Below are 12,146 nucleotides of genomic sequence, written 5' to 3' on the forward strand. Positions count from 1 at the left end.
TCTCTTACATTCGTGATGATATCGCGGATATGTTCATTACAGTAGCGATTATCGCTACTTTTATTTTAACAGGTGCGATGATAACAAAGGTTAATGAAAATTAGGGTTTTTCTTCTTGTTTTTAGTTTTTTGCCTTCTGTTAGTGGTTTACCAATGTGATTTTGGTGTCCTTATCTTGCTTGACATGTCTATCTAATTACAGTTGCCTCTTGATTTGGTTTTAAGTGTGTTTGGAGCTTGATCTGCCTTCTAGGTTTTTAGGTCTTCTAGGTCATCCTTCATTCACTCATTGGTCTTCTCTTCAAGGATCAATTGCCCTTGTTCAAAGAGTATTTTTGTGTTTGGACGTATTTTGTAAATTAATTTTGGTTCTTGGGTATTAAGTTGCTTTCACTAGTGTCAAATTGGGTAGATTCTTTGAAAGTCTCTTTAGTTCCCTTTGGAAAGCAGTAGATTACAAAATTGTTTGTTTTGATTGAGCTGAAAGGAAAAATTTGCTTTGAATTTTGTGTTTCAAAAAACGAAAGCAAAAGTTTTTATATTTTAAGTAGTTTTCGAAGCATTTGTTGCATTCAAAATGTGAAAGATATTTTCATGATTATTGAAGTTGTTTGCATTCTCTTTTTCTTTTTGCACTAGATTACATTGATCACATTAAAGTGAAAAAGAAATCATTATTATATCTTAAGGTAGTTCGCTTTAAGGTTTTGTTTTGGCATTTCATTTGCTTATGATATGAAAGATTAGATTTCATGTTTTGCATTTAGCATTGGAAAAGATGTCATTGATGAATTGTTGCTTGTTTGGTGCATGATTTGGGTGTTTCTATTCCCTACATAGGTAGCTTTCATCGAATGAAAGGTTTTCAATTTCATCATTTAGCTGCATTTTAGGAACATGTGACATCAATAAGGCCTTGAAATAAAAAAAAAAATTCCAAGATCAACTTTAAAATCTATCAAATAATCTAAGGAGCATTTGAAACATTAATGTTCATACTTAGTGGTCTAGGCTAGAGACGTGTTCCAGCGTCTATAAAACTTAGCAACTGTCGTTCGCTCTTTCATTAGACAACACTAGCACAGACTTGTGCTCCCCGTATTGTCGAGTATATAAAGGGAGACCCTTATAGGTTGCAAACCTTTATCCATAGGAAGATGAGTTTTCTGCCCTATAAACATGATACACCGAACACAACATTCGGGGAGATTGCCTGCACGTATGTCAAGTCCTTGGTAAATTTATTTTTTTACGTGTATATTGTAGTTCACGATTACTTGGTACTCCTTTCACCTAGAGTTACCTAAGTGGTCATTTCGATATTTTTTACTCCTTAAATTTGAAAAGATCATCGAGTACTTTTCCTTTCAAGCTAGTTAAACCATAGAAAGTGACTAGAGTCACCTTTTCTTCCTTTTCTCGACTCTTAAAAGATGAAAAGGAAAATTTTTTGTTTCTAAAAATAACTACCTACGATAAATATGTCGAAACTGAGAAATTGATTCTTGGACCAATATTGAGTAATTCCCTGTTAATTTCAAGACTATTAATAATCCCTCAACAAATCTCCTTTCCTTTTTTTCTCTTGAGAGGAAGTCATCGTGGTTGAACCATTGAGTTCATCTCACAATTCCCCTTCATTGTCTGATACTGAAGGGTCCTCCCAAGGAGTTCATCCGGAGCTTCCTCAATCACTTGAAGATCAAGGTTTTGAACTTGGAATTATTCCAAGTATCCAACCCCTGTCTTCTCATCCACCTCCATCAGATTCCTAGTCACCTCAAGAATCTGATCCTGAGACCCCAAACAATCCTATACAGACCCCTGAGTCTGTAGACCCTTGAGAGTCTACAGACCCCTGAGAGTCCGCAGACCCTTGAGAGTCTGCATACCCCTGAGAGTCTGTAGAGGCTTGTTATTCATCCACCGAATCTGTTATTCGATTCTATTGTGATATCTCCTTAGCATCCTTACAATCCTTACGATCAGCCTAGTATTCCTTTGGAGTTATCTCCTTGCACATCTCAGATTCCTCATCACCAGTTGTTTCCATTTATGGAGTTAGAGGGTGAAATATCAACCTCTTCTCCAAGTCATTCAAAAGTTTCCGCTACTCATACTCCTCATGTCGATGATGAAAAAGGGTATGAATTTCCTCCAGAGCGATTTTCTTTTATAGGAAGAGTCACATCTCTCACGCTTCCTGAAACAAGTGGACACATGTTTCCACCTGGTTATACAACCTTAGCTCAGTTAGTTTTGGGTACTCCTAGTGCTTCATATTTTATCAAAATCCCATTTGGTCTTCGAATGCTATGCCTACATCCGGTCCGTTCATTCCGAATGCAACCTGTCGAACTTCTGTACAAACTATTGTCACACCAATTCCCATTCAACCTACGATTCCATCACATCCTGTATCATCATTTCAACCAACTCTTTCGGTGTAGCCGACTATTTTAGGTCAGGTTTCAGTTAGTTCTTCTACCCCTTCATCAAGTGTACAGAATGCACCACTGCCTGGGGGGGAAAATCCGAATATTCCTCTTATGTTAGGTGAAACCAATGTGAGTGGATTACAAAATCACATGGTTGGAGTTAATCAACCTTATTATGGTGGTATTCCTAACCCTATTGATCCATTTGGGTCAAGTAACATCTAGTATCAACAACCTTATATGGCTTAGATTCCACTCCAATAGGCTTATGTCCCATATGGTTCGCAAGCCTTGGTCAATCCGTCTTACATTCCTCAAGTGGGAGCTTATGTCCAGCCTGGTCAATCCACTATTCCTGGTGGATATGGTTAGATTCAATTTGGAAATTACCAATACCCACAGGGTATATCCCAAGGAACTGTCCAACAACCCTTGCAACAACAAGGACAACCTTTGCAGTAGCAAGGGAAACCATTGCAATAACAAGGGCAACCATTGCAACAGTAAGGGAAACCATTGCAGCAACAAGGGAAACCATTGCAACAACAAGGGAAACCATTGCAGCAGCAAGGGAAAACATTGCAACAACAAAGGAAATGGTTACAGTAGTAGGGGAAACCTTTGCCACTGTCTCAACAACCTTTGTAGCAGCAAACTCAGTTTGTTCAATAGTCTACTCAACCTTTGTACTCACAAGGCAAACCTTTGTAGCAGCAAGGTCAACCTTTACAACAGCAAAGTCAACCTTTGCAGCAACAAGGTCAACCTTTGCAGCAATAAGCTTCATATGCGTATCATCAAGGTTAGCCCTTGCAAGCCCAAGGTCAACCCCTGCAGAAATAGGGCCAATCTCTTCAGGTTCAGGGTCAATATGTTCAACAACTTTACAATCCATATGCCACGTATAATTTTTATTAACGTCCTATGGTAGGTCAATATCAAATCTACCGTGGGAAAAATCCACCTTATGATCAAGGTAACCCTAAGTAGGGGAAAATTCAAGTCCCGTATGGAAAAAATCTTCCAAAGTGGGGAAAAAAGCCTTACCATCAAGGTTGGAACCCGTAGTTTGGGTCTCCTCAAAGGCCCTACATGCTGTTCAATACGCAATTGCCTTTCTTGGCTACATTGGAACTACCTGATGTCTAATGGCTCACACATGATCCTATTTTTCATTCACTTTACTGGCCTCCGATTCCAACTAAAATTGCAAGTGATTTCCCTAAATTCGAGGGAAATTCTAAAGAGGACCCGCAAGCCCATGTGATGACATATCACCTATGGTGCTCTTAAGATTCATATGTTGACAATTCTATCCGTCTTTGCCTCTTTCAGAGAACCTTAATAGGTGCTGCCACAAAATGGTATATCAAGTTGCCTCGAGCTACCTATGTTGACTTTAACTCTCTAGCTATGGCCTTCCTCACCCACTTCCAATTGCTAGTTTAGTATGAAACTAGCACTCATTTTCTCACATCCCTTAAGAAATATACCGCAACCCACATTTCCAATCATATCCATGAATGGATATGTCGACGTCACCTCATCAAATTTGAGATTGTTGATGAGTTGTTGACTGAATGGTTCACAAAATCATTCGTTAACAAGATTGCTAAGGATATAGCTATGGGTGGATGTGTTACTGAAGAGCAAGCTATTGCCCGTGCTCAGTATATAAACTTAGTCTATTCACAATCTATCACGTTATATGAGATGTTTCCTAATGCTCTAAGACCATCTTCAGATCTGGCACCCTCAAAGTCTCCAGATGTACCACCTGTTCATGGTGTAATTGGTTCCATGTCTCAGACTTCTAGGAAGGCTTCCTCGAAGCAGAAATATGTTTCAAACACTGTTATGAAACCAATTCACAAAATAGAAGAAAATATAGATGAACGCCTTCAAAATAAGCCTCTTCGAGGGGGCAACCTCCTTTACATTACACAAATGAAAAATTCTTGGATGATACAAATGAAAATACCTCCCTTCTATATATAGGCATCTAAGGGGTCATAATGTAATCAGAGCTAACATAACAATAATAATGTAAGGGCACAAAAATAACAATAGTGGGCTTTTATGGGGCATAATAATAACAATATGGGGACTACATGGGCACAAAAATATAATAAGGGGGTTGCACTAATAACAATAAGGGGTTACACTAGTAGTATAGGGACCTAACATGCCCCTCTCCTTCAAAAAGTGTTGTCCTCAATGCTTGAGTAGTTCCAAATGCTTCTGTATAAAATTCTCGTCCTTCCATCTAGAATCTTCAGTGGGTAAGTTCTTTCCCTTGATGAGATACTCTCATATTAATCGATTTCGTAGCTGTCAGGTTCTTGTTTCTGTGACTTCTTTAGGTTCCAATATGATTTTTCCTTCCTCATCAAGTTTCAACAATATTGTTTGAATTGGGAGCTTGTCACTTATAAACTTCCTTAAGAATGAAACATGGAAAACTGGGGGCACTCAGGAATATGCAGGAAGATCCAATTTGTATGCCATAGTACCAATATTTTGCAGCGCCTTATAAATACCATAGTACTTTGGAGATAATTTATTATCCTTCTTAGATTGCTTGAGGGACATTTGTTTGTATGGTTGTATTCGTAAAAATACCCAGTCGCCTATATCAAAACTTCTTTTGCTGCGATGTTGATTTTCCTGTTGTTTCATTCGATTATGTGCCAACGTGAGGTTATCCTTTAAGAGTTGGAGAACTTTTTGTTGTTGAGTGTCTACCTTAACACCTTCACGAGATACAATATGACCCAAGTATTCCACCTCTTGTACTCCAAAGAAACATTTGGAGATTTTTACATATAATTGTTTCTCATCCAATAGTCTGAGCACTCTATCAACATTTTGAACATGATCCTTCCAAGACTTGTTGTAGATTAGTATATCATCAAAAAATACTAACACAAATTTTCTAAGGAAGGGTTTGAAAATGGAATTCATCAAACCTTGGAATGTAGAAGGTGCATTGGTAAGGCCAAAAGGCATGACCAAAAGTTCATAATGACCCTCATGAGTTCTAAATGTTGTTTTCAGAATGTCTTCAGTCTTCATTATGATTTGATGATATCTCGCATGAAGGTCCAACTTGCTGAAGTAAATTTCTCCATGCAATTCATCCAATAATTCATCAATGAGAGGAATGGGAAATTTATCTTTAATAGTGAGCTTGTTGATCTCTCCATAATCCAAACACATGCACCATGATCCATCCTTCTTGTGCACCAATACTATTGGAGCAGAGAAAGAACTTTGACTAGGTTGAATTATACCAGCCTCTAGCATTTCTACAACCATACATTCAATTTCACTCTTTTGTGCAAAGGGATATCTGTAAGGCTTGATGTTTGGAGGAACACTTCCTGGAAAATGAATAGCATGATCATGATCACAAATAGGTGGGAGGCCTTTGGGAGTCTCAAATTCCTTGGAATGATTGTCCAAGACTTTTTGGAGATTTGGAGAAATAGATGATTTCGACGTCGGAACCTCTAGCGAACATAATTGTGAAATTACGCCTCTTTGTTCTTTATTTAGAAGCTTTGTCATTCCGTTAGAGATGATTATCTTTCCTAGTTTCCCTATGATACCCCTTAATTCATCTTCCTTTCCTTTTGAAGAAAATTTCATGAAAATTTCTTGAAAATTAGAAGCTATTGTACCCAAGGATTGTAGCCATTAGACTCCTAGTACAACATCGGCACCACCCATTGGAATGGAAAGCATTGGGCTATTCAATACATATTCTCCCATGGATAGCTTGATATTATGCCACTTTCCAGAGCAATTTATGGTTCCTCCACTTGCAACCATCGCTTGACACTCTGGTGCTAGATATAGGAAGCAATTCAATTCCTTGGCTATCTTACAATGAATAAAATTATGGGTACTGCCCGAATCAATCAACACTATTACCTATTTCTTCTTGATATGTCCTTCTATCTTGATAGTTTGAGGAGTGGTAATTCTAGCCAATGCATTACAAGATATTTTCAGATTAATTTCTTGATGCTCGATGTGATATTTCGCTTCTTGAACCTTTTTCTTCTTGATATGTCCTTCTATCTTGAGAGTTTGAGGAGTGGTAATTCTTTCCAATGCTTTATAAGATATGGTCGGAATCATTTCTTCTTTCTTTGGGGTTGGTTCCTGGTGTATATACTCTTCTTTTGACATTTCTTGATCCTTTTCTTCCTCCTCTTCACAATCAATGTAAAATAATTTCTTCTTAGCACACTTATGACCTTTAATATATTTGTTATCACAACTGTAACAAAGCCCTTTTTCTCTTTTTTCTTCCAATTGTTGTGGTGTCAACCTTGTATATTATGGAAGGCTAGGAGAAACAACACTTCCATCTTTATAGTTGTGAGGGGTAGACATCCTTGTTGCCATAATTTTTCTTTCCACTTTTCTTTCCAACCTGAATGCCTTCTCCAATGAATCAGGTTCCCAAAGACGAACCTCATGTTGAATGTTATCCTTTAAATTCCCTATGGCGACATCAATCCTCTACTTCTCTGGAATATCATTTTCCCTTATATTCAATTTTTGAAAGTCCTCAATGTGCTCTGCCATTGACCACTTTTTTTTAGATTTATCAATTAGCTAAAGAAGGTGCTGCTCTTTGTATCTTCATAACGTGCTATCAATTCCTCTGTGAAAATTGACCACGTAACAAGTGGTTTACGAGAACAAAGCCCTTTATACCATAAAAATTGATCGAGTTCTAAATATGAAGGTGCAATACGTATGTTTTGTAATAGTTTCACCTCATGTAGATCAAAATATTTCTCCATCTATAGTATCCAATTTACCGAATCCTTGCCATCAAACTTCCTCATATCGCCTTTTCTTGATTTTAGGAGCTCAGTATTGAAACAACTGTAACTCTGTAATTTTAGATCTCCAAGTTCTGAAATTGCATCCTACAGTAGCCCTCTACGTTCTCTTTCTAACCCTACAAGTCTGATCAATATTGGATTCTGCAAGGAAGAGTTATGTCAAATCTCCCACGATGACCTGATTATAGACTGGTTCAGTAGAGCACACTTGTACGAAGTGGCACATGTCAATGTTTCAACCTTAGGATCTGAAAAATATACACAACAAACTAAAGTCTTTCTACTTTTTGTAATTTCTTACGAAATTTCAATTTGATGCTCAGAGAGAAAGTTATGACGATTTTTCCAAGGTCACCTATTTAGAATCTAATTCGGGAATCTGCAAAAACCCTAATTTACTCAGATTATATCTCCGAAAATATAGTGAGACAATATATGAAACTTAGACCCAAGATTCATCATGATTTTGGTTCAATTGGGTTTTAATTTCAGAGCCTGAACCTTCGTAGAAAAAATATTATAGTGAAAATTCCACGATGACCTATTTGAGATCAAATTATGGAGGTTGAAAAAACCCAAATGTCCTCAGATCATATCTCCGCAAATATAGCGAGACAATATCTGAAATTTGGATCTGAGATTCAGACTGATTTCTTATCAAATGGGTTTTTTGTTTAGCTTATGAAACATTGTAGCAAAAAAGTTATAGCGACAATTCCATGATGACCTATTTGGAGCAGCGAAACCCTAGAATCCAAAGCTCTGATACCAAATGTTATGAAACCAACTCACAAAATAGAAGAGTGTATAGATGAACGCCTTCAAAATAAGGCTCTTCAAGGGGGGAACCTCCTTTACATTACACAAATGAACAATTCTTGGATGATACAATGACAATACCTCCCTTCTATATATAGGAGTCTAAGGGGTCATAATGTAATCAAAGACGACATAACAATAATAATGTAAGGGCACAACAATAACAATAATGGGCTTCTATGGGGCACAATAATAACAATATGGGGACTACATGGGCACAAAAATATAATAAGGGGGTTTCAAAAATAACAATAAGGGGTTACACTAGTAGTATAGGGACCTAACAAACACTGGTTCCAATAATCCTTCAAAAAATTCATCAAATCCTGGCAAAACCTTTGAGGTACATGCTCTTCAGTATACTACAGAAGATAAGGCCTCCAAAGGTTAGAAAAAGGGGAAATTTAAAGCCAAAACTGATACCCCAAAGTAGGATCCACCCAAATATTTTGTTGATGATGCTTCCAAGAGAAAGCCAAAATATCCTTGCCTCATCTGTGAGGAAGATCATTACACCAAGGATTTTCCCTGACATTCTGAAGTTAACCGTTTATTGAAGGGGACTCCGGCTATTTTGAAAGAAACTTTTCCATCTTAGAAGATGTAGTTGGTAGACCAACCGCAGTCCTATGCCTCCTCTGGTTCCCAAGTTTTCATGATGCAAGGTTCATCACCTATTTTGATTGCTACTTGAACAAAGGACTATCAAACCTCACACAAGCAGAAGGTGGAAAAGAAGTCACCGATATACCTTCTACTTCCACTCCATATTGAGCACCCTAACAATGAGCCCATAATCTAACCACCTCCCAAGGGTGTACTTCGGAAATCATCTTATAATCTGAATGCTAGAGCTACACATCATTATAATTTTGTTGAGGATTTAGCTCAGGCACCTTCAACGATGTCTGCTTTGGAGGTTCTCCAAACCTGTCCAACATAGCGGAAATCATTGTTGTCTTCTATAGGTGCTATTGATGCTGTCGATTCAAGTTTGATTACCTTTGATCTTGAAAACCACGTTCCTCGTCTTCCTCACTATATTTCTTTTCTGATACAAGTTCTCATCAAAGGAAAGACAATCCATTAGAATGCTATTGATGAAGCTGCTACTTGCATCATGTCTGTTTCGTGTAGGAAGGCCATTGGCTCTGCTTCTCTTAACCAGTCCCCAAACACTTTGGATGCCTTTGATGGTAGAGGCTCCCGTCCATATGGTATTCTCACGAACTTGCTGATAACGTTGGAAGGAAAGACCATTGATCTAGAAGTGGAAGTTGTAGATGCAAATCTAAACTACAACCTTCTTCTTGGATGAAGTTGAACCCATGCTATGTTTTGTGTGGTTTCTTCTTTGTTCTGGGTGCTTCGTTTTCCTCATGAAGGAAAAATTATCACCGTCGACCAACCATATTTTTTATCTTCTGTTTCATCGAACGACAATGTCCCTTATGTGGGAAATACCGAGATTCCTTATGAGAGTGTGGGGGTAGGTCTTTTCAAAGACTCTGCTTTAATGGGTACTTTTACTCTCCCACCTCCGAATGTTACTTCAATCAATATGATCTCAGTTTCTACGTATCCTTGGATTATTCCTACTCTAGATCAAATTGATTCATTTGGCAATTCTATGCCTTTAAGTCCATTGGAGCAAAATTATCAAGAAATTGTCTTGGCTTCGATGGTCACTTCAGAAAGTCATGTTGTTTTCAGTATGAACCTGGATACTTATGTGCCATCTCCTTGGCTTGGTTCTTGGGATTTTCTAGATCCTTTGAACCAGACATTCCCCACCAATGGGAGTATCATTGAGGTTATGTATCTGGATGAAACTCCTTGGAATGGTCTCCATCACCGTTCTTCATTTCTTCCTAATCTCAGTGAGATGCCTTCGTGTCTTGAAGCATTTGTTTCTCATTGCCCAACGCATCCACTTCAAACACTTGTCCTAGTGCATGAAGTCCTGTCAGAGGGTAATATGGGAAACATTACTGCTACTATGCCTCTTGACATTTCTGTTAAACCTGGAATTGTCGAGAACATTCATATTGGTGTTTCTTGTTTTCCATATGAGAAGAGAGTTTACATTCAATTTTTTAAAGAATTTCAATATGTCTTTGCATGGTCATACGAGGAAATTCCTGATATTGATCCAAAAATAGTGGTTCATGAAATACCTAATTATCCTGGTGCTAAGCCTATTCGCCAACGGCTTCGACCTGTGCATCCTCGAAAGGCTGCTGCTATTAAAGCAAAAGTGGAAAAGATTTTAAAATTTGGATTTATCTATCTAATCCAAGTGACAGATTGGGTGTCGAACATTGTCCCTGTTGCTAAAAAGTATGACACGATCTGTGTCTGTGTTGATTACGGCAATATCAATCGCGCATGTCCAAAAGACAATTATCCCACTCCATTTATCGATCATATTGTCGAAAAGTGTGCTGGGAGTAAGATTTTCTCATTCATGGATGGTTTTTCTAGCTACAACTAGATCAACATTTCATCAGATCAACATAAAATGACCTTTATATGTCCCTAGGGAACTTTTTCCTATAAGAAAATTCCTTTTAGTTTAAATAATACTGGCGCTACCTTCCAGAGAGAAATGTCTTATGCATTTCACAATATTCGACACATTGTTCAGCCTTACCTTGATGACTTACCAGCCCATTCTGCTAAACGTCATGACCATTCAGATCACTTAAATTCCATCTTTCTACGATGTTGGCATTATAACATCCATATCAATCCACACAAGTGTGTTTTTTTCGTTGAATTTGGCCGACTCTTGGGTTTTTTGGTGTCTTGCAAAGGTATCCGAATTGATCCTTTAAAATTTGAGGCCATTGTCAACTTACCCCCCCTACCTCATTGCTACAATTGCAAACCCTGCAAAGAAAGGCTAACTTTCTTCGTTGATTCATTCCTAATTATGCTGAACTCACCAAGGGTTTTACTCACTTACTTAAGAAGGGGATTCCTTTCGTTTGGGATGAAGTTCCCTAGGAATCCTTCGATGATTTGAAAGACACACTTATCAGTGCTCTTTTACTTCATCCCCCTGATTATTGATGTGGTTATTTCCTATACTTGGCTGCAGGTGAGACTACCATTGCTATGGTGTTATTCCAAGATGACGACGATGACATCGAATATGTGGTTTATTATTTAATCCAAAATCTTCTTGACACTGAGTCTCGATATGCCCATGTCGAGAAGCTTGCCTTGGCAGTAGTTCATGCTATCCAAATATTTCGACATTATATCCTTTTATGGAAAACCATAGTGATTTCCTATTGTAACCCCATGACCTATATATTGACTCACCAATTACTAGGGCGAAAATACTCCAAGTGGATTATTATCCTACAGGAGTTTGATTTGGAGTTTACTGCTGCCAAATCGAAGAAATAACTTGTTTTTGCTGAATTGATATGTGCCCTTCCGTCTGCAAGCGCTCCTACTGATTTTACTGAGAAGATTCCCAATGAAACTTTGTTTCTCATCAACACTCTTGACCCATGGTATAGAAATATTATCGTTTATATTCAAACCCAGACTTTCCGATCTGGGTTGTCTCGATCCGACTTATGCTGAATTCTGCATCAGCCCCAACCCTATCACATTCTTGGCAATACATTATACCGAGTCGGTGTGGACTCTGTTCTTCGCATATGTATAACACTTGAAGAGGCTAAACGGGTTTTGAAAGACTGTCACTTTGGTGCCTGTGGTGGTCACATGTCCGACTACACCACTTCTCATAAAATCCTCCGCGCTAGTTATTTCTGGCCTTCTATCTTTAAGGATTATATTCTGGCTATTCAAAAATGCCATGAATGCCAGATTTTTAATCGTAAGAAGCGTGCCCCGCCAGTACCCTTACACCCAGTAGTTACCATTGGCCCATTTGCTAAATGAGGCATAGACTTCATGACATGTAACCCTCGCTCGACCAGGGGGCATGGTTGTATTATCGTCACCATCGACTATTTCACTAAATGGGCCGAGGCGATGCCCA

The sequence above is a fragment of the Pinus tabuliformis genome, chromosome 2_2, assembly GCF_031772625.1.
Source record: "Pinus tabuliformis cultivar Carrire ecotype Pingquan chromosome 2_2, CPIR1, whole genome shotgun sequence".
In the NCBI taxonomy this organism is placed as follows: Eukaryota; Viridiplantae; Streptophyta; class Pinopsida; order Pinales; family Pinaceae; genus Pinus; species Pinus tabuliformis.